Source organism: Microcebus murinus, chromosome 12 (assembly GCF_040939455.1).
Source record: "Microcebus murinus isolate Inina chromosome 12, M.murinus_Inina_mat1.0, whole genome shotgun sequence".
Lineage (NCBI taxonomy): Eukaryota > Metazoa > Chordata > Mammalia > Primates > Cheirogaleidae > Microcebus > Microcebus murinus.
The window spans coordinates 3,363,991-3,387,522 of NC_134115.1; the positions used below are offsets into that span (position 1 = coordinate 3,363,991).

Genomic DNA, 23,532 nt, shown 5'->3' on the forward strand with positions numbered 1-23,532 from the left:
TATCCTTTCCATATTTTCTCCCCAGGAACTTTGAAACAGTCCTAAGCTATTTTTGCCTCAACATGTTAGGGCCCTGTTTTGTTGTATAGGGATGGAATGCACAAGGAAAACAATATTTGCTTTACATATCCCACCAAATGTAATATAGTTAACAAACCTTTTTCTGTCTTATTTAGACATTGTCTAGTTTGATTTTCTAACAAGCTTATTAATTGATCACAACTTCATCCAAAATTATGGGGAAAACTATGGACCTGCCGGGCGTGGGTGGCTCACCCCTGTAATCCTAGCTCTCTGGGAGGCCGAGGCGGGTGGATTGCTCAAGGTCAGGAGTTCGAAACCAGCCTGAGCAAGAGCGAGACCCCGTCTCTACTATAAATAGAAAGAAATTAATTGGCCAACTAATATATATAGAAAAAAAATTAGCCGGGCATGGTGGCACATGCCTGTTGTCCCAGCTACTTGGGAGGCTGAGGCAGGAGGATTGCTTGAGTCCAGGAGATTGAGGTTGCTGTGAGCTAGGCTGATGCCACGGCACTCACTCTAGCCTGGGCAACAAAGTGAGACTCTGTCTCAAAAAAAAAAAAAAAAACTATGGACCTCATTATCCTAATTTCTTTCTTTTCTTAAGCACAATCCTTAACAAAATTTGAGATCTAAATTAAGACAACAAAAACAGCCCTACAAAATTAGAGTCCTTGTGCTTTGAAGTCAATGTTCACTTTTCTCTTTTACTTTAATAACAAGGTCAAGCTACATTTTGTGTACTTTATTTTAGGCAGGACCTTCCAGTCGCAGAAAGCCTGAGTATGTGTGGAGTGGGAAGGGTGGTCTGTAAGGTGGTCATAAGTCCAGCTCCAGGATCAGAGTATTTGGGTCCAAAACCTGGCTCCACTGCCCTTAGCCATAAAGCTAAGCCTCCATTTCCTTACTTGCAAAATGAGAATAACAGTAAAACCAGCTCCAAGAGTTGATGGGGGATGCTGCTGCCCATCCATGTGAGGTGCTCGTGGTGCCTGATACCTGGTAAGGGCTGCATCAGTGTTGGTGATCAGGGTGGGATGTCCTAGTGGCGGCAGGGTGGTGGCTCAGGGCACGCCCTCACTATCGGGTGGACATGTCCCACTTGCAGGCAGGCATGCTCACACAGTCTTACTCGCCAGTTCTGCTCTGCAAGCAGGTTCAGGAATACCAGATAAGGTTAACTGTGTTAGGTGGGATCATCTCTACTATAATGTCTTTTTAGGAGAGAGTTATACTGAAGTATTTAGGAGGTGAACTTTATTTTAAAAACACTTCAGCGAAAAAAAAAAGAGTAGATAAAGCTAACATGACAAAAGATTATCACGAGGAAGTTCTGAGTATATGCATTATCACTATACCGTTGTCTCTATTCGTCTATATATTAGAAAATAGCCTATATAAAAGTTTAAGCTTTTCCATGCAAAAATATAAAAACAAAGCATAAAACTCACCCTACATAACATGGGCTCTAGAGCAAGATGAAGGCATCTCCCCGTCGGCCACCCTCTGACTACATGAGAGCTCGAGTGACACACACAGAGGAGGCCAGTCACCTGCAGGGCAGCCTGGCCACGATGAGCTGCAAAGATACCAATGCTGTTGGTCTGGGGGGAGAACGGATGGCCACACACCAGAGACCCAACACCCCTCCCAGCACACAGTGATCGAGAAGAGCCAAGAACGGTGTATAAGAAACACCGAACACTTAAGAGACCTAAATAAAAAATTCCCTATTGTTGTTGTCTAAAGTACTTTGTTCACAAAAACTTCCAACTGCTGAAATGACCAACATTCTACCCTGCAAGGAACATAGGTGCTTTGTCAAAAGAATTGCTTTGGGCCGGGCGCTGTGGCTCACGCCTGTAATCCTAGCTCTTGGGAGGCCGAGGCGGGCGGATTGCTCAAGGTCAGGAGTTCAAAACCAGCCTGAGCAAGAGCGAGACCCCGTCTCTACTATAAATAGAAAGAAATTAATTGGCCAACTGATATATATATAAAAAATTAGCCGGGCATGGTGGCGCATGCCTGTAGTCCCAGCTACCCGGGAGGCTGAGGCAGAAGGATCACTCGAGCCCAGGAGTTTGAGGTTGCTGTGAGCTAGGCTGACACCACGGCACTCACTCTAGCCTGGGCAACAAAGCGAGACTCTGTCTCAAAAAAAAAAAAAAAGAATTGCTTTGGTTCCACAGTCACCATTTGAGGAACAGGCTCTGGCTGCAGGAAAGAAATGCTCTGCTTCTCTTATCAGCTGTTGTTAGGTAGCACGGCTTATGGAAAAAAATGATCCCTGATTTACAAATTGCATCTGGACTAAGAGAACCCTAAATTCCTGATTAAAAGAAACATGTGTGGGCCTGTTTCTTGGGGGGGACCCTGAAAGATATGCCGACAGTGTTGTTCAAAGAGATAATTGCTCCAGGTGTACACCTCATTCACTTGCACCTGAGCTGTATGGACTGCAGTGAAGGCTCCTGTGGACAGAAATGCCTGAGGCTGCCCTGCTGTGAAGCAGAGATTTCTGCCTGACAGCCTCTAGGTGAGCCTGCGCCCAGTATGACCTGGGCTTGTCGTGTGGGTCTGAGCTCTGGGAGCCATGAGGACATCCTGGTAGGTGTGCACTATACACCATCGCCTATCTCCAGCCTGTGCAGGTACAAGTAGACCTGCCATGCAATCAGTCTCTGCTAATGAGAAATATATTCATTTTAGAAATATGGATTGTGAAAAACTATCTTTTCATAAGAAAGACATGACAATTAGAAAATTCTTATTTCAAGGACTCACTGGGCTTGCTTACTAAGTTTAAACAGAAACATCAAGTTGCTGAGGCTGCTTCTAATCCCCCAGACTGTGATCTGTCTACTTCCAGGTTTGTTTGCTGAAGCGCTACTGGGACCAAAACAGTGACTGACATCATAGGAGCCTGACAGAAACCTGCCCATTTAATTAACTAGTGCAAAATGCAAGGCTAAGAGATCACACTAAGTAGTTCATTTGTTTCAAAAACATGCCTCTTACAAAACAGTCAAATTTAACTTGGTTTTAAAATTTATTTCCCTGCTTTGTAAAAGAGAGAAATAAAATATAGCTGATTGCCATTATTTGAAGTGGTATATTCCATAAAGTCACCTCAAATGCTGAATTAGCAAATACTGATCCATTGCTCCTCAGGGGTTGTGTGCCTCAGAGCAGTGTCAACCAGCCCATCAGCGCGGGACCTGTTTTTCATGTTCCTGCTAAAGGCGCCCAACTCCCACTTTGATACATAGTGCTGATTCACTGCCAGGACCCCGCCAAGCGCACTGTGCCTCCCGCCTGAGCGCAGCCCCTCTGCCTCACCCTTTCTCCGCAAGGCGCGTCGCAGCCTTCTCGCGCCGAGGGACACCAGACGGCACTTCAGCGGGGAGCCGGGTTAAATAGCAAAATCACGACGGAAAAAAGGCACAAGAATATAAAAAACAAGGCCCTAAATGGACTGGGGAAAGGACAGCTGTTTGTAGGACGCGCTGGAGCAGGGCCGGAGCCCCGGAGCGCGCGCTGTGGCTCCCACGCCGGGCCGCAGCGCCAGGCGACCGCGAGAGCACCGCGGAGGCTGAGGGGCACCGACGGATCCGTGCGCGGCACCCCACGACGCACAGACCCGCGGGGGACGGGGCCGAGGCGTGCTGCCCCGTCCAGGAACGCGGAAGGGGACTCAGACTCGTTCTCCGTCCGTTGTGAGTGACTGTTCGGACGTTCACAAGGGCCGGTGTCACAAACTAGATGGGCAAGTGCAGGTCATCGTAAAAATCAACACGCAAGTGAACAGGCACCGACACTCGGAAACTTTTCTCAGTGCCAGCCCTGATGGTCACATCCCCTTTATCGGTTTGACTCTCTAACAAATATTTCCTGCCACTGCCAACCCTCAAAAACAGGTTTCACTTACACACACCAAGAGTCAGTTTGTGGCATAGAAAAGTCTGTCTGGTCAGGGTCCCCGGCGTTGATGGCGCTGTGGCACGCGGCGCTGCGCCGGCCACGTAGCGTGGGGAAGGCCGCACAGCCAGGAGAGAACGGCCGTGTCCCCAAAGGGGCCTGAGCCAGTCACCTCACGCTGCTGTGAAGAACACCTGCAACTGCGTGACTTATAAGGAAAGAGGTTCTGCAGGCTGCTCTGCTCCAGGCGAGGGCTTCGGGAAGCTTCCAGTCAGGCAGCCTGCGAGGAGGAGGCAGGCGTCACAGGGGAGAGAGGGAGCGGAGGGAGCAGGGCGCCAGGCCCCTTACACAGCCAGCTCCCAGGACTAACGCGAGAACACGCTCGTCATCTCGGGAGGGCACCTAGCCATGCCAGAGTGACGCCCCGTGCCCCACATACCTCCCGCCAGGTCCCGCCTCCCGCACTGGGGACGGAATGTCGACATGAGATTTGGAGGGCCAAACCCAGACCTTGCGGGGCCTGAGTGCAAACCCAGCCCTGTTGCTCAGCAGCTCTCCCGCTTGGGCAACTTACCCTTCGTTTCCTCATCCATAAGACGGGTGTAGCTTCAACTTTATTTGCAAAGTTTCCTTTTAGGAAAAATAACGGCATAAATGGTAAACATGGCAACATTTATTAATTTGGGTGCTGCTGTACTTTCCTGTATTTTTAAATTTTTTCGAACAAACAGCGTTACTGTGAAGAATGAATGGGGTCATGTGTGGTGGAGGCTGGGTGCTGGGCGCCCCCTCCTTGCCACTGACTGCAAACAACCCAGCTGCGGGGAGGTCTTGGCGACTGCTGCAGCCCTACTACCCGCACCTGCTCCTGACACGTGGGAGGCGCCCCACAAACCGGCATGCTGAATGGATCAAAGAACCAGCCAACACAGCCCGCTGGCCGCAGAGATCAGAGGCTGGCAGGAGTGAAGAGTACCCCCTTGAATGTTTTGGCCATTCTCAAGTTGTTTTCTATTTGTTTGTTTATTCTGAACTGCTCCTATAGAAACTTAGTTGTTAAATGAAAATGCCAAATGCTCTAAGTCACTCTCTAAGATAAACATCACAATATCTGGTTGCTTGGGTGTTGGCGGAGTCAGGCTATCACTGCCTGCTCTCTGGAGTCACCCCACACAAGAAGAACCAGAAAGAGAAACACAGCGGAACTAGCGGACATCCCTAACCCTGAAAACCTGAGTGGCGTGAGCCAAGTGCAGCAAAGGTTGGCCTGGAGACTGAATCAGGGATGGGGGGGAGTTGAGGGGGGTGCTGCAGGGCTGTGGCCCCACACAGCAGGCGGAAGCCAGCCAGTTCTGGAAGACGGACAGGAGAGGAGATTCTGAACGGCTGGCAGCCTCCCTGAAAAGAGGTACATGTGTACATACCAGCCCAGTTCATTCTCTCTCTCTTACACACCAAGCATTACTAAGAATGAAGAAATATTCTGCTAGGCTGGAAGACATCCTGGGCTTCTCTGTGATTTATTTCAAAGATGAGAAACCTACAATTACATGAAAAGAATGAAAGGAGAGAAGCAACAGGAGAAACAAGTAGCAAATAATGAACATACACTAGAAAACTGTCCCAGGAGGCAGGCGAAATCATGACCACACTCGGAGACAGGGAATCCAAGTACTCAACAGAGCAGTAACTCAAGCTGGGGTGCAAGGCAGGGAAAGCCAGCCAGGGAGAGGAGACGGTCAGCAAGCTGGCGGGATCAGTCAGGGCCAGGAAAGCAGCACCGGCTCCGCCTCCCCCCGCAGGTAGGGAGTGAGAGAGGAGCAGTTGAGGGATTCTACGGGGAGCGCTGCGACGCAAAGGGGGCCCAATGCCCTCAACGGATATCTCTGAAGTAGAGGATCTAAAGGAGTACAACACATGTTTAAAGTTATCATCAAAATACATTTCCAGAAATAACAGAGGCCTTGTTTCTAGGTGTAGAAAAAGCATCTTATCCAGGAGCCTCCAGAAGAAGTGAATTACTGGGCCTCAGCGAAAAACAGAACTGCCAGACGGGCGGCAGAGGCGCTTCTGACGCGCTGAGGTCGTGAGCGCGGCAGTGCCCACACTGTCTGCCCTGCAGCGCACAGCCCAGTCCGCCGGGATACACATAACGTTTTAAAAAGTGGTTCGTATGCACGATGGAACCTGGTCCCACCTGAAAGAGAAGGACATCCTGTCATTGGTGACAGTGAACTCGGAGGACATCATGCTGAGTGAAATAAGGCAAGCACAGAAAGACGGACACCGCATGATCTCACTCGCGCAGAATCTAAAGTGACTGCACCCACACAGCAGAACGCTGGTCGCCGGGGCTGCGGGCCGGAGGGGAGATGGCGGTCCAAGGCACAGCGCACGGCGACAGGTATGTTAATTAGCCAGATTCGATCATTCCACACTGTATACAGAACAGCACTGCGTATCCCATAATTATAAGATTAAAATTTATCACATATCTTTTAAATATTACTGAGCCTCAGGCTTCTCCTTGGCAACACATCAAGCCAGAAGACAGAAGAGCAGCGTCCACCTAGTTTCAGAGGCGGTAAACATGCCTGGCCCAAGGCAAATGGCCCGCTGGGCTCAGGGGTGGCAGTGAGAGGCCTGGGTGATGAAAATTACTGTGGGTGTCAGGAAGCTTCTGACAGCTCCACCAAGCATGAGGACAGAGGCATAGCTATCCACCCTCTAAACACTTGCTTCAAAATCTCTCCAGATGCTGCTTTAAAAACGCGGCACCGAGCCTGCCACATTCTGCTGAGCCAGACTCAGGTGTTTCCGATGAATACTAAACTGTAGGAGCTACTGCTTTGAGCTACTGCTCAATTCACAATAAAACAAAGGAAAATGGATAAGAACAGTGATCCTCCAGCTCGGCTGCACGTTAGACACCTGGGTGCTGTTTTCAGAATCTCTAGGGGACGCAGCCGAGGCATCAGCACCTGCAAAGCTCTCCAGGGTGTCTAGCACACAGTCAGGTCAGACAACCGCTTGCTTAAGAATTGCCACCTCTGCATGGAAGGTTCTGGTGTTCAACACTGATCCTGACAGAGCTGACTGCGCAGTGGGCAGCAATACAGACTCCCAAACAGGGAGAAACATTCAGGCAGAATAAAGAATGCTGAGTTTTATACAGGATTCTAAAGAAGCAGTGTGAGAGCCATCATTCAGGAAAACACTTTTAGTTAAATGTCACCCTTGCCCCTGCTGCCCCGTGCACAACACTAATTTTTAGACATATCAATTTTGTTCACGCAATAATTCAGGAAAAAGAATCCTGGTCATGTTCTTTGCTGTAAGTCGAGCGAAGTGCAGGCTGTGGGTGTCGTCCCTTCAGGAGGGATGCGTGGCCGCACTTCCTGATGTGGCTGAACCACAGAAGGACGTCTGTCACTCTGTCACTTGCAGTATTCTATTCCTACTCAAATTAACACAGGATTCCAGCTGCACATCTCTGCCCAGGTGAGGCAGGGCCGGGCGGGGTCCCCACTGCTCACTGGGCCCCTCAGGTGTCCCCCTCAGCCCCCCAAGGACTTCCTCTGACAACTGGGAGGCACTGCCAGAAGCAAACATCTTGCTGTCTGCGTTTGAAAGTACTGAACAGGGTCACTTGCTAAGCCTTGTATGCTTTCTGTTTTGCCTTCGCCAAGAACTCGTTTCTTCTTTTCACATCTTCCTTCCAAAAGAGACAAAACTTCAGATTCTAAATAATGCAAGGAAACAATTATTTTTGGATTTGTTTTTCAACTACAGAGAAATGAACAAGTATTAAGGTTTTCTCCATTCCCTCAAAATCCCCTTGAACAAAAAATGGGTTTATTCACTCAGAAACAATTCCAAACCTAGTGTGCTCACCCCAAAGACACATGAATTACGAGCTTCCTCCAAGGTGGGGTTCCCATCCAGAAGACAGCTTCAAGGCAGCAGCAGGAACATTTCCGTCCCGAGGGGCCTTATCAGCATCACCACCACAAGCTAGAGCATCATGGGGTGCACCATGTGTGACCATGTGTGCGCATGTGTGCACGTGCATGTTGTGTTGATAGGAGATCGCTGCAGCCTTGAGGGTGAAGGGCCAGGCCAGAGCCCTGTGGACAACATTCAGGTCTCATCCCAAACGGAGGGTGCTCCTGGTACCCTATCGGTTCCAGGGCTCAGATCCCCTTAAGAAAAAATCAGGAGCCACCAGTGCCAACATGTGGAAAAGTGGTGAGTATTACGACACGCTGACCTGAGGAAGGCACTGAAAGCTCAGAAAGATGGGAGGTGGTGGACGCTCGTCACCTCTGTGCTTCCCAGGGACAGCCTCGTGGGGCCCAAGTGTAACAGGCACCCAGCAGACCTTGCTGTGATGATAGAAACGCCTGTTCTACTCTGCCCGACACAGAGCCACCAGCCAAGTGCAGTGCCTGCCCCTTGAAATGTGGCCAGTGTGACTGAGAACTGAATTTTAAATTTCATTTAATTGTAAGTAACTGAAATGCCAGTGGCCACTCATATTAAGCGTCCTTGGCAGGAACGTGGGTAAAGGCTCATTGTCGACACTAGGGCAGCAGGCAGCTCCACGCTGGCCAACACGATGGGGGCCACATGGCAGGTGGACAAAGGGCATCTTATAAATACACCCAGGGACAGAGTCTGTGTGGTCCAGGTACTTCTCCCTTCCAGAAGTTTCTCCTACTTGGGCCAAACTTGGGAGAGTCTGGGTTCTCCTTTTATTAAGGGGGTGATACATTTTTCTCTAAATATCTAGTTTTGCTGTATCCAAATCATATCTGATATAATAAAATATGAGAAAGGAATTTTAAGAGAGCCCACGACATGCAAAGAAGGTGCCACGCAGGAAGCAGGGAGCACACAGATATGTCCACAGAGTGGCCTCCAACAGGATGTTTCAAAGGGCAAGATGAGGGCCCGGATCACGTGGCAAAGTGTGTGAGAGCTTCAGAGTAGGAGCCACGCTGCGACCCCTGGGGCTGTCCTTACCAATGGCTGGGGACGGGGGAGTTGAGGACAATACCCCTGCGTGTTGCTTATTGGACCCAGCAGGGTTCCACACATAGCATCAGGGCATAGACAGACAGCTTGCTTCAAAGTAAAGTGACACTGCGGGGCAAGAGCCACTGTTTCTGTGACTCTCCCATAGTCTTCTAAAATCTTTGTGCTCCTCAAAGACTCCTTTTTCCAGTCCCCAAGTAATCAGCAGCTATCTATCCTTGACTTCCTGCTCCCAACCATGAACATTTTGCAGAGGGCTTATTCTTTGTGGGCCAGTCTGCTCGGTGCTTTGCATAGAGCCTTGCTGAGCTTGACAACAACCCAATGGGAGGTATTTTTAGCCCTTTTTTGCAGATGCAGTGGCTAGAGACTCAGCAGTTTCAAATGAAGGACAAAATTAAGACATGACATGGGGGTCTGCTTCTGCCAACCACACTGCCCCCCAGAGAGGGGCCTGGAGCCACTTCTTGGAACTGGACGTTTATGGGTCAAAGCCACAGTCCTGGAGATTTTGCTGATGAGCCCTAGGGCTCTCCCAGGCGAGCATGGCCAGCCAGGGGCGACAGGGTAACTAGGGCTGAGGAGGTAATAGCTGCAGCCCATGCCCAGAAGGCCACAGCAAGGGCAGCCCTCCATGTCACCATCAGCTGCAGCCTGTAAGGCCCAGAAGCCAGCCAGAGACACCAAGAAACCATGGCCCAAGGAGTGAGGCTGTTTATGTCTCTTTCAGGAGAACTACTGTTTCACATGAAGAATGCAGATGACAAGTAGTCTGGTGGAGAATAAGTATGGTGGACTAAGAATAATGCTAACCTGAAAGAGGGAAGCCATTCAAATCATCTCGCGTAGAAAAAGTTACAGATGGGCTTTTCTATCTGACCAGCGTGCATGTTCTTCCTCTGAGAATTATTTTATGTGCACTCCTACCAGTGTGACAGCCGTGTGCTGAGAACACACTGACATTCTCAAGCAAACGCCTTCCTCTGAAGATTCCGAAGACTGCCAGACCTCATAAACACAGGTTCTCGCGGAATGGAACCGAGTGTTTGCAGCAGAAAAATGTGAGTCCTCCCTCTCCACTCTCCTTGCCGTCCCCTGGCCGCCACCATATCTCTGTCTGTCTGTCTGTCTCTCACACACATACATCAAACGGGGAGGGACCGCTCTGACCTGCCCAGAGTCTTTGCAGTCAAAGGTACACATAACTGCAATGATTCCCAGCACACCAATAAATCCCAATTTGGTGGAAGGCTTCACAAATGTGCTTGTGTGTTATAAAATCCTACCAACCAGTTCTAAAACAGTGGTCCTCAACAGTGGCTGCTGCCCTGGGTGTAGGTGGGGTGCCGGCGGCTAAAAAACGTCTCAAGGCAGGCCATACGCCAGACCACCCCAGCCTCTTTAGCATCAGCAGCCGAGACAAGCTGGCAGCACTGGAGCGTGTAAGCGTGCTTGGGAACCGTGACTGCACCGCTTGGGCGCGCCACCGGACCTCTGGAAGCCCAGCTCCCCGCTGGAGGACAGAACGGGGCCAGCAGTCCTGACGGATGCTGTGCTTCTAAATCAGTTCTCTTCCCGGTCTCATCCTACTTACTTTCCTTTTCCCCTAAGCAAACCTTCTTCTTAGTATTTTTCTAAATTGAAAAGAACATACACTCATAATCATTGTAAATGTTGGAAACATACAGAAGCAGGTACTTTTACTCAAAAGTGTGAATGTCACATTTTTCTCCAAACTAATTCTACTCAAATAACAGCTGCTCTCAGTGTGGTGCCTACACTTTCAGATCACTCTATGCATTTACTCATACATACACACACATCTGTATGGGCTGACACACATCTGCATATGTAACAATCCAATCATCATTATGTACATGCATGAGTTTTAAAAAATATATACTGATGTGTACATCTTGCTTTTTCTTTAGTATGACCTGTGCATCTTTTTTTCCCAGCTCCAAATCAGACAGAGGGACATTTTTCTATCTTGGCGTACAAAAATTCTACATGTCTTAAATGATAACATAGGATGCTAACCCATGGACTGGGTACTCTGTAGTTTACTTACCAGTTCCCTATATATACGCACTTAAAATGTTGCAATGAATTACTGTAGGCATATATATTTCTCCACTTTTGTCAATTTATATGTGTAATAATTTCCAAAAAGTGAAATTATTGAGTCAAAGCGCTTGTGTGTTTTAAATTTCAAAAGGTATTACCAAACGGACCCACTATGCCCACCTGTATTTTTTTTTCTTCTTGATTTGAAAGAACTCGCTGCATTTTAAGGCTATTGGTGTTTTACTACAAGCATTGGAAATAAATATATCTTACAAGTTTTGTTCCTACTTATTTACATATACCTTTTCATTTATAAAGGATTGGCTTAAAATTTTAAGAAATTATACTCATTGATCTTGTTCTATTCTGAATCCATATGTTCTACCACATTTAGAAAGGCCTCTTCTGCTGAGACATCATCCTAACTTTTGGAAAACAAAAATAGAAAGGCCTCTTCACCATTGTTTTAAAACCTACCTAAGTTTGCTTTTAGTATTTTATGATTTCACTGCTATATTTTTATTCTATGTTCACCTGGAATTTATTTTGGTATAAAGAGCAAAACTTTGTGTTTTTTTTTAAATGACATGCCAGTTTTTCTAAGACCACTTGTAACGCCTGCCCCTCCCCTCACCCGGCTCAGTGAGGTCTGCGCATTCCGCAGGGGCTTTGCCATTCGACCCTGTGGGTTTGTGCCCCCGAACACCCTCATTTTTCATTTCTTCCCTGGGTCTTCTCATAAGTCTCTCTTTTTAAAGTTTTTGTCAATCTAAAGTGGAAGAAACACTGCACCTTAAGTATTCCGACTAGTTTAATTGTGCTTGCTGTTCACACAGGGTGCTCTGCGGTCCGTGCGCCACGCTCAGCTCTGCCGGGCTTCTCCCACCTGGGGACCCAGGCAGCTCTCTGGGTCCCTGATGGTGTTGCAGAAAGGCCAACAGTTGTGGCGGGTGCTGTGTTTTTAGTACTCTTCCTGGTGTCTTTCTACTCACTCTTTGTTTCCCCAAGCAAATCTTTCTAATTCTATTATTATTTTTTCTACACTGAAGAAAGCATCCACTCCTGATCATTGTAAATACTGCAGACACAGAAGAACTTCTGTAGGCAGAGAAAAAATGGAAACTTCATCTTTTTCTCCAAACCAATTCTACACCCCCCACAAATAACTGCCCATCTTCACTTAACCATTCTTATGGGCTGAATTGTGCCCCCTTCTCTGCAGATTTAAATGTTAAAGTCCCAACTCCCTAATTGGGAGATAAGGTCTTACATTAGAATGAGGTATTTAGGGTGGGTCCTAATCCCATGAGACTGGGGCCCTTCTACAAAGGGAATTTGGACACAGAGATACACGAGCAGGGAGAGCGCCACGTGAAGACTAAGACGGCCTTCACGAGCCAAGGAGAGCGGCTGGGCAGAGTCTCCCTCACAGCCCTCGGAAGGAAACCACCTGCCCACATCTCAGCTTCTTGGTCTCTAGAATTGTGAGACACTACATGTGTGTTTAAGCTGCTGAGTACGTGGTACTTTGTACAGGGGCCCCGGCAAACTAACACGCCATTCCTCTATTACTGTGGCTGGCACAGGTTCCCCAGTGTTCTGGGAAGAAGTAAGCTAGAAGGATACCTTGCACATCACTCTATGCAGACATCGGCGGCTCCTTCGGGGAAATCATCCCTCAAAAATATTCGTCCTTCTGCCCAGCTGCAGAGCAGCTCCACTGAATTGCTGAGAGCCCACCTGCGTCACAAGCGTCTCCATAACCAGACGCACACAGTCTGAAAGTACCCTCCCACTCCTTCCAAACCCTCGTGGCACTAGGACTTCCCCTCCCAAGCTCCTTCTGCCCTGTGGGGAGACAGCCCCAGACGCCAAGGTCTGGTGTGGGGACCAGGGCAGCCTCAGTCCTGGGGATTCGGGGCTCTAGCTCTCGCTGCAGGAAGGTCTGCAAGTGAGCTCAGTCTCTGGAAGGGAGGCGCACACAAAAGCCTCAGATGTCCCACGCTGCCTCTTAGTGGCTTAGGGTGTTTTGCCAAGTCCTGCTGAATTTGTTTGAGTTCTCAATCACAAAGCTACAAAGACCATAGCAGGCTTTCCGTAACAACTGGTAAAAGAGTAAAACCAACCTGCCTTCAGCTGAGCGCACGGCCTCCCTCGGGCTGCCCCAAGTCTACGAACAGGACTTCACCCCTCCTGGGCATAGGCACGGCGGCGGGCCCTTCTGCACTCCCGATGAGAGTAGTGGATAAAATTCTGGTTCTGGATTAGAAACACCTGAGTCTAAGGGTTCCCTTTTCAGCAGCGTCACTTGGTGGCTGGACAAATCCCTTTACCTTTCTGGGCCTCAGTGCTTCTCAGCCGGCTGACGCGATGTCCGCAAGATCCCTTTCACTTCTAACACCCCACCTGTCTTCAAACAAGCTTCTGAGAAATCTATGATTTGGGCCTCTCAGTGTCCTAACGAGCAGGATGGACTTCGCACCTCTTCTCAGACTCGCTTCCTGCGTGGGCCACAGGGTCACTGGCTGGGCTTCAAGAGTGACAGTGAAGACCGCAGAGCCGGAGCAGCTCCGGGAACCGAACACCCAGCCTGTGATGCGCCCTGCTCTAGCCAGGCCTTCCCCTTCCTCCTCACCACGACTTCCCTCCACGGCCACGACTGGCATTGCTAACAAGAGAAGGAAGTGTGGACTTCCGCCTCGAGCATATGCAGCTGCTGTAAATGCAGAGAAAGGACAGAAACGACACAGAAAGCAATGTTGCAGAAAATAAAGCTGTCATTGTGCTGGGGACCTAAGGAGGCATACCTTTAGTAGCCTGGGAATTACTGCTGTCCTTGAAAGACACAAAGTAAGACAGGCTCAGCAGGGGCAGCAGCAAAAGTGGGCAAAGACCAAGGGTGTGGTGCCGTGGAAGTGGCAGAGGCCTGAAGGAGGAGTGGAGAGAGGAGGAGCAGGGGGGAGAGGAGAGGACCTCTAAAGGGGAGGAGCAGGGAGGAGCAGGAAGAGTGGGGAAGAGCAGGGAGGAGTGGGGAGGAGCCAGTGCTCCTCAGCTGCCAAGCAAGCAGAAGTCCCCTCTTGCAGGAAAGGATGTGTGGCTTGGTTTGGAGCCCATGGCATGGCCATGTCCACAAAGAACAGGGTGCCCTTGCTCCCCAAACACGGAGTACTGGCTCATCCTGCCTCATGGATGCTCATGGATGTCCATGTCCTACTCTCCCATCTCAGCTGGGACGAGCTGCAAGAGGATCATGCAACAAATGCATTCTTAAAAGACTAACTCCTAGGGCACCTCAAAAAAGACCAGCACACACTGGAAATACCAAGCATAAACTATGAGGGAGAGGTACCCACTGAGCAGAAAGATGGACTGATGCCCAAGGAGATGGTGCAACGAGAGAGTGTCCACACTGGAACTAGGGATAAAGAACACAAGAACCTAATGTTGGCCGGGCGCGGTGGCTCACACCTATAATCCTAGCACTCTGGGAGGCCGAGGCAGGAGGATAGCTCAAGGTCAGGAGTTCGAAACCAGCCTGAGCAAGAGTAAGACCCCGTCTCTACTATAAATAGAAAGAAATTAATTGGCCAACTAAAAATATATTTAAAAAATGAGCAGGGCATGGTGGCGCATGCCTGTAGTCCCAGCTACTTGGGAGGGTAAGGCAGTAGGATCGCTTGAGCCCAGCAGTCTGAGGTTGCTGTGAGCTAGGCTGATGCCACGGCACTCTAGCCCAGGCAAGAGAGTGAGACTCTGTCTCAAAAAACAAAAAACAAAAACCTAATGTATCATTGTAAATAAATAAAATTAAAAAAAAAAAAAAGAATTAACTGCATTCTTTGGAAGTTAGTCACCTGTTTGCTAAAATAAAAAATCTCAGTAGGTAGACTGAGTAATAGGATGGACAGGACTGAAGGACTTTCTCAAGATAAAGATTGACCTGATGGTTTTGTGAAACACAGTGAAAATGGCAAATGAGAGGGAAAGAATTAAAAATGTGTATTCATTGCAGCATTCCTTATAGTATCAAAAATTAGAACAAAACCTAAATACCTATAAATTATCATAATAAAATACAGTAATCACTGATACAGAGAGCTCCCACCACCCCAACATTTTGTTGATTAAAAAACAGAAAGCTGCAGAATGATGAAGGTATGAGGAAGATACACACCCCCACCCATGCCACTCTGCAAAGAGACACACCCATATGTAAGCACGTCAACGGGCAGGACTCTCCACAGCAGGGACATGGGGCTGGGGTGGGGCTGGACGAGGGTGGAGGTCCAGAAGGCCTTTCTGTTGCTTGTTGCATCCAAATCCTTTACTAAAGGATATGTATTCATTCATCAGTTATGCAATTAAAAACTTTTCAAAGAGAAAATGTTAGCAAGTTCTTCCATCTTGGAGGTCAGAGAAACTAACTTTGCTCATCTGAAACCTACCTGGGAATGCCCTTATGAAGCTCCATCCCAGCCTGCAGAGGCAGATTCCCAGTCGCCCCACGGGGGGAGGCTCTGCCAGTCGTGTCAGTTTTAACCACACCCCGGGCACCGGGCACTGCAGGCATGGGCTGCCACGCACCACAGCAGTGCCCTCTGCAATCGCTCCACTTACGAAAGCTCCAAAGCAGCTTAAAACCACAGAGCGGGGGTTTGAGCCCAATGGGACCTTAGACCCAACTCTCAATAACTATCTATAAAAATATTCAATAAATGTGACTTTGAGGCATTCTATCCATCAAATAATGCAAATATTTTTAGCATTTAAGAGGAAAACAACCACAACATTCTGTCTCTACCAAGCAAAGCCTTAGGACCTTGTAAAGGAGCAGCAAGAGGTCCCTAGGAGGCCGCGGGTGCCCTGGTCTGAGAGGCGCTCTAGGGACAAACGCTGTCCACAGCCAGGGAAGCGTGGGACCGCTGGCTGAGACAGGCCTCTCAGACAACCTCCATGCACCTGCCGGCAGGAAGGCTCTAAGGAAGCCTGTGATATTTATCCCTGCTTGCTGAACTTTATTTGTCTAGCTTTTCTCACGCTTACCTGAGCGAGGACAGCCTCCCTGGGAATTCTGCCTCAGAATGCATGGCACTCACTTGAGGAATCAAAGGAATCCTGGGAAAGGCCAGGGGACTGAGTGCAGTGCCATGGGTTCTCCATGCTAGGAAATTAATGTCCCATCACTCAGATAATACAATGTTATTGTCAGATCAAACACAAAGGTGATATTGACCCTGGTTTAAGATGCAGATTTTTAACTCTGCTACAGTAGAATTAAAAATAATCTTTTATTTAGAATGAATTAAAACACACCCTGATAGAAGAAATCACACAAGTTCCAAGCTACAAAAAAATAAATAAATAACCACAGAAATAAAAAGTTTACAGGAAATGTTTCCAACAACTACAACTGATTTGTAATAGGTAACATGGGGATGAATGTTGGCAGGAGGTATATTAATGCCCTACAAGGTACAACAGAGAGTGTGGTAAACAATTTGCAGAAAATTCCTTCAAAACATTCTTCAGGTACTAACATGTGTATAACAGATGAAAGAGCCCCTGTCAGACAAGAACAAGAAGACAGAGGGTTCCACACAAAAAGAAAGAAAAATGGAACTGAGAGGTCAGTTGGTATATTTGACTCTGGAAAAGTGTCAGAGGGGTTTATTTAGGTTTATGTCAGAGGGTTGGGAAGAAAGTGCTAACAGGCACAGAACAAACCACGAAAACACAGAAATGAAACAAGGGCTGGCCCCAGGAAAAACACAACGAGGTGTAAGAAAGAAGATGTAATCATATTATACTCCCTGCTTTAGTAGCAAACTATAGTTATAATAATAATAAATATCAAATAACTTCTTAGCCCCAAATTATGGGATGATCATCCTGGGCCGGCATGGGAAGGGCTGGGAAGGGGGTGGCGCGTGGGCCTGCCGTGTCCTGGGTTCTCACAGTAGGGTCTGCAGCCAGTGCCTGCCATAGATAGGCCCGAAATTAGCAAGCACACCGGCCATAAGGAAACAATGAGAAGAATTCTAGAGGAAATAACTAAAAAACTGAGGAGCTTGCCTTTGAGAAGCAGTAGTAGTGGATGAGAAGAATGAAGGGAGGAACTTATTACAAATGAAAATTAAGTAAAAAGAGAAATTAACTCAGGCCACATCAAGACATTTCCACATCAGCTCAACAGGCACCGCTACAGGTAATAAATCACCAGATCACCGAGACAGAACGAAGATTTACCAGTCGAGACAAACCGATGGAGGGAGAGCTAGAAGACTGCCTGCCGGACACTCAAACGCTCTTTACAGCTAGGAAGAGCACACACAAGGAAACCAGTACCTATACTGTGAACTTCCCCAAACCTCTAGGCTGGGCCCTCTCCCCTTGTATCTGCACTCTCATTGCATTAACAACAGCATGCAGGTGTAGCCCTCACTCACCTGCACACCAGCCCTCCTCCCCGTAGACCTGCTGCCTGCTGTGTGGTCTCCACGGGTCAAGCCTAGAGGCCCACTGTGCACCCCACACCTGTGTTCCCTCCCCGAGCTACAGGAGGGCAGTGATCGGTAGCACTTCCCCACTTAGAGCTAGGGTTTCAGAGCTATAGGCAGATGATGAAAAAGCTCACAGGACCCCTCCTCAGTCATCGGGTCATCACCAACATTCTTAACTGTCTTCACTTTCTATACCCACCACCATCTGGCCAGGATCCAGAAAGAAGCATGTGGTTTCCAAGAAGGAAAAGAATGGAGAGTAACTTTTGACTCCATGTTACCTGTTGTAACATAAACCAAATATTCTTCTCTCTTTGGGCATCTTTAACAGTGACTAAATGTTATTGTATTTAAGATTCTAATTCAATCATCTTTCAAAAGACATAGACCAAAACTTACAGAATTGATTCTTAAAGGCAAAAATAAAACACACATTGATACAAACTATTAATAATATTTTGTCAGATAAACTTATAAGCAAATAGAAAATTTCCTTCATAACACAATACCAAAATGAATGAACTTTCCTAAAACCCAGTCTGATGGTTTTTTAATCTCCCCACAATCCCTCAGTAGAAAAACTTCTTTATCCTAGTGTTCAAATCCAAACTGTTCAAATTCAAGGTAGAAGAATAAGGCGATAAGACGTAGATCAGGCAATCTGATTATAATCTCTCATTAGGACTCTGCCTTGTGATTTTAATTGCTCTAGAAGAAAAAAGCCTGCTCAATGTGTAGATATTTAAAACAAAATCTGCCGGGCACGGTGGCTCACTCCTGTAATGCTAGCACTCTGGGAGACTGAGGTGGGCAGATCCCTCAAGGTCAGGAGTTTGATACCAGCCTGAGCAAAAGCGAGACCCCATCTCTACTAAAAAAAATACAAAGAAAATAATTGGCAAACTAAAAAATATATATAGAGAAAAAATTAGCTGGGCATGGTGGCACATGCCTGTAGTCCCAGCTACTCAGGAGGCTGAGGCAGGAGGATTGCTTGAGCCCAGGAGTTTGAGGTTGCTGTGAGCTAGGCTGACGCCACGGCACTCTAGCCCGCCACAGCACTCTAGCCCACCAGGGCACTCTAGCCCGGGCAACAGAGTGAGACTCTGTCTCAAAAACAAACAAACAAACAAACAAACAAATTTTTCCCCAAAATCCTAAATTTCTATTTTTTTCCTCCACCCAGTTACAACTAAACCAAACTAAACCAATCCAGAAGTGGAGGAAACTGTTAAAGCCTGTAAAACAAGGGTAGAAGGGGTATTAGGGAATCATCAAAAAAAAAATCTATACAGTGAAAGTTGTGAAAGTAAAAATTAGCTCAGATTGTAAAAACTGCCCAGCCATTCCTTGGGCATAGATAACAAAGATAATACTAGCTGCAAAGTTGACAGGAAACAATAATTCTTCCTTCCTAGAACATGCTGCAGCTGTAAAGGGTGATAATAACCCCTTCTGTGAGTAACTACTGCTCTCTTTCTCTGAAATCATAGACAGTCAGGAACTGTTCTGTTTGAAATTTTATCGCTGAAGGATGAAACATCCCACTCTTACTTGAAGGATCTATTAATATATTTTGATAGAGATGACTGAAAATTGAGTGGAATCTTGCTATTTCTGACTCTCTGAATAGGAAGGGACTACCCATCTAATTACTGGAAAATGTGAGGTATTGAGCAATATAAATAAGCTTTGCTTTCAAAAGCAAACAATAGTCCCTCACCCTGAGCTCTGAAAAGCAAGGTTTGTTTTTTAGGGAACTTCATTTAGTGACAAGACCTGCCCCAAGGTGACGTACAGCTATTTATTTAAAGTCTTTACTGATGCCACTTAACAAGAATATTCATACTATTAAATGCGAAAGTGCAGAAATATGAGTGTGTGCGATTACAGGATGCTATTTGGACTGTATTGGACTGGTACATTGCCAACGGTGTCAGTATGTATGCACATCTTTCTAAATTCTGAGAAACGGCTTTCTCAATTCTGAAATTAAGAGTCTAACTTTAAATTTCAAATTCTGAAAAATCTTGAATTCCAAAACACATTTTAGCACAAGGATTTTGGATAACGACTATGGATTTACAATGTGCTGCACAAGTGAAGTTCTACTAAGAAGAGTTTGGTTTAAAAAAGAGAGATTGGTAATCCTAGCACTTGGGAGGATGAGATGGGCTGATCCCTCAAGGTCAGGAGTTCGAAACCAGCCTGAGCAAGAGCAAGACCTGTCTCTACTAAAAATAGAAAGACATTAATTGACCAACTAAAACTATATAGAAAAAATTAGCTGGGCATGGTGGCACATGCCTGTAGTCCCAGCTATTCCGGAGGCTGAGTCAGAAGGATTGTTTGAGCCTACAAGTTTGAGGTTGCTGTGAGCTAGGCTGACGCCACGGCATTCTAGCTCAGGCAACAGAGTGAGACTGTGTCAAAAAAAAGAAAAGAAAAGAAAAGAAAAGAAAAGAAAAGAAAAGAAAAGAAAAGAAAAGAAAAGAAAAGAAAAGAAAAGAAAAAGAAAGAAAGAAAAAAGACAAAAGAGAGATTAAACCTACATTTAGAATATTAAATATGGGCTTAAAGAAGATCAAGGTGCGTCATTTCTAAAGTGCAAATCTACCAATAAAATAATCTTTCCACCATTTTTATCTCTCAGGAAAGGTAAAGATCTAAGTATACACCCTATTTTTATCCTAGCTTAAAATATTTAAAGCATTCTAGTTATTAAGACTTATAAAATCCTATGAAAACAAACACCACATGTACTCTAACAAACTGGAACTAACCAGTGGGCACACATGTGCACAGAGGGAAGTAAAGCTCAGTGGAAATCAAGCAGGGGGCAAAGGGGAGGAGGGAGAGGGGAAAACCTGCCTTGGTGCAATGAGCACTGTTCAGAGAACACTACTCGGGCCACGGGCACACTGGCTCAAGTATGCAGAAGCTGTCTGTATAAAAAATATTTGTGCTCCTTTAATGTTCTGAAATTTAAAAAAATCTTGTGTGTCTAAGCACTTCAAATACAGGGGATAATACACATCAAATTTCTGTTTTAGTGCAAGTTTTCTCTAAATACTTTAAAATAAAACTATGATTTAGATAGAACAAAAGGATTTGATAAAATAATTTCAACTAACAAGATTTCTTACATAAAACACCTAATACTTTACAAGAACTTAAACTTTTAATCTCAAATATAACCATATCCATGCACTATTTGGACTTTCATTGGGGGTAAGGAGGACACATCAATGTATTTAATTGCATTTAAATAAAATGCTGCCTGTATAAAAGCAATGAATTTGTTTTTACTAAAACAAAGAAATCAGATGCTAAAATCAACTCCATTTCTTTCAGGAATTTTCAGGCATTATTATTATTTTCTTTAAATATGAAGACTCAGATATGGCATATCTCCACCTTTTTTTACTACAGGCTAAAATGCCTCTAGAGTTAGAAGAAGAAGAAGAAAACAGGAAAAGTCTCAAGTCAACAGTTCTACTTGAGTTCAACCCATCTCTGGTAAATCAGGCAAAACTCAAGAAATAATTTGCAACACTGCTTCAAACATAAAAAAGATTCAAACTCTTCTCCAAAATTGTCTTTCTAGCACTTGAACATTCAAACAGAAAAATAGACTGCATTTGAACAGTTTTTTGGTGTGTTTAAGGTTTTGAAGCCATATTGCCAAAACAAAACAAAACAAAAACTTAGTTCAAAAGTACACTGTGTAAAACCTTCTTGCTTGCCGAGTCATTTCTTGGCTAATTACAATGAAAATGTATCAGAAAGTAGGATGTTGTTGAAAGAGGCAGCCTTGCAAAAACAACAGGAAAATACCTCATCCTACAATTTCCACAGTAATGGTCAAAGATAATCCAATGAGTTCTCTCACTAACAGGTACGCTGCAGGTCTGTTTTGCACAACTTCTGAAGAAGGCTGAACAGACAAAAGAGAGATGTAAATCTCTCTTTCAAAAAAAAATTTTTTTTGAGAATCTGCTTTCACAGAGGTCCTGAGTAAAGGGCTGGAGAAGGAGCCACAGCTTCAACCATATCTCCAGGACAGAGTCGCATCTCCTGTGGTAATCCCTTCTCCAAGGAAGGCAGGAAACCAAGCCTTGGACTTTGACATCCTTGCGGTTTTTGTTGTCTACCTGCAGCCGCTTTTGTTATCAACTGACAGCATCAGTTTTTTCTTCTCTTCCTCCCCCTTAAAATCAGCGAGCCACTTGGCCTCGCTGCTGGCACCCTCCCTTTCTTTGGGCTGCCACATGTCTCCCTGCTCTCTTCCCCTTCCCCCCCATTTTCTCTGTCCTTCTAGATGATGAAATTAATTTTACTTACATATCTTAGTCTCTGCGCGAGAAATCTTTCCCCACCTGCGCCACGAGCACCTGCCAGGCTCTGCGCCCTAACAGTTGCTATGCAACCGCTTTCTTTCTGTAGTAGAGGGTGCGCCCTTAGAAGACACATGGACGTCTCTACGTCCAGTCACTTTGGTAACTGCAGCGGCACTTTCCGGGGGTTCGTCTAAATGGCCGAAATGAGAGTGTTCCGGTCCCACGATCAAGTCTCCCGCTGCGCCCGATCCTGGCGGAGCCGACCGGCCGAGCGCCCTCCCGCGTCCCGCCTTCGCGCGGCGCCTCGGCGCGGCCCGGGCCCGCTCCCCGGGCGCGACAGCTGGTCGCCCCGCGTCAGCAGGTTCTCGAGAGAAGCTGGCAGATCCTGCCTATCTTTACTGAAACGGTTTCATCCATTCACCTACAATTTTACAAGTCCCTGCGGGTCCCTGCCACGGTGAGTTCGGGCACATGAGAAAGGGCGGCGCAGAGCGCGGCTCCTCGGCGCCCCCTTGTCCCCTTTCTAAACCAAAAGGCGCTTCCAGGTCTCGGCGGGAGCGAGCGCGGGCCACACCTGCCCGCGCCAGGTGAGGCGATGGCGGGCGCGCGGGCCGCCCGGCCCCTCAGCCGCCGGGCCTGCGGTGCTGCCTAGTTTCGGGGAACTTCCTTACGCGCCGGCCGGAGGCCCCACTTCCTCCGGCCGTGCCCGGGCCCGAGCTAGGCGGGCGCGGGCAGCGGCGCGGGCTCGCGGGGCGGGCGCAAAAGCGGGCGCGGCGCCCGCCTGCCAGGCCCCGAAAGCCGCGCCGGGGCTGCGCGTGACGGCGGCGGGAGAGCCAGCGACGCGACACGCCGGGGCCACCCTCGCCGCCCGCCCGCCGGGGTGGCTGCTGCCCGGCCGAGGCGCGGGGCCCTCCCTACCTGGCCGAGGCGCGGGGCCCTCCCTACCTGGCCGAGGCGCGGGGCCCTCCCTACCTGGCCGAGGCGCGGGGCCCTCCCTACCTGGCCGAGGCGCGGGGCCCTCCCTACCTGGCCGAGGCGCGCGGGGCACCTACCTGGGCGGCGGCCGCAGAGTCCCCGCCCCGCCGCGCCGCGCGTCCCGCCGACCCGGCCCGGCCCTTGCGGTCCTGAGAAGAGGGGACCCTGGGTGAGCCCCGGGCTGTCTTCGCGGGCTTTAATTGTCACAAGGCCCTTGCGGGGCGGGAGCGGGCGCGGCCGCCTGCTCCGGCGCGTTAATAATAAGGAAGTTCCCCGAAATGAGGAAGCGCCGCGCGGCGGCCGAGGGCACGGAGGGCGGGAGGGCGAGCGGAGCCGGCGGCCGTGCGCCCTGCCCCGACCGGCTCGGGCCGCAGCTGAGCAAATTCAGTGTGATCCTTTCCTGCCGTCCTGAAAGCTTAAAAACTCTCTTGCAACCCCTTTCCCATACTGCTCTTTTCCCTGTCGTACATTCCTCTTTAAAATTTTCCCACAAAGTAGTGTCCAGACCTTCTGGGTAGCATTGGTTGGCAGTGCCTGTTTTAAAAAGTAAGAATAGGCCGGGCGCGGTGGCTCACGCCTGTAATCCTAGCTCTTGGGAGGCCGAGGCGGGCGGATTGCTCAAGGTCAGGAGTTCAAAACCAGCCTGAGCAAGAGCGAGACCCCGTCTCTAC

At 47.9% G+C, this 23,532-nt stretch overlaps 1 protein-coding gene across 4 annotated transcripts in view; it reads right to left on the reverse strand.

Moving 5' to 3' along the window:
• SYK (spleen associated tyrosine kinase) overlaps nt 1-23,272 on the reverse strand; it is a 94,307-nt gene extending 71,035 nt beyond the window's left edge. Inside the window, exon 1 of one of the 4 annotated variants that reach the window (XM_076008461.1) lies at nt 22,939-23,272. The gene's annotated coding sequence lies outside the window, so the exon portion shown is untranslated. Of the gene's footprint in view, nt 1-21,890; nt 21,988-22,938 lie in introns of those variants that run through there. The other 3 variants (XM_076008460.1, XM_076008457.1, XM_076008459.1) reach the window with 3 other exon arrangements.
• Between the last annotated feature and the right edge of the window lie 260 nt (nt 23,273-23,532).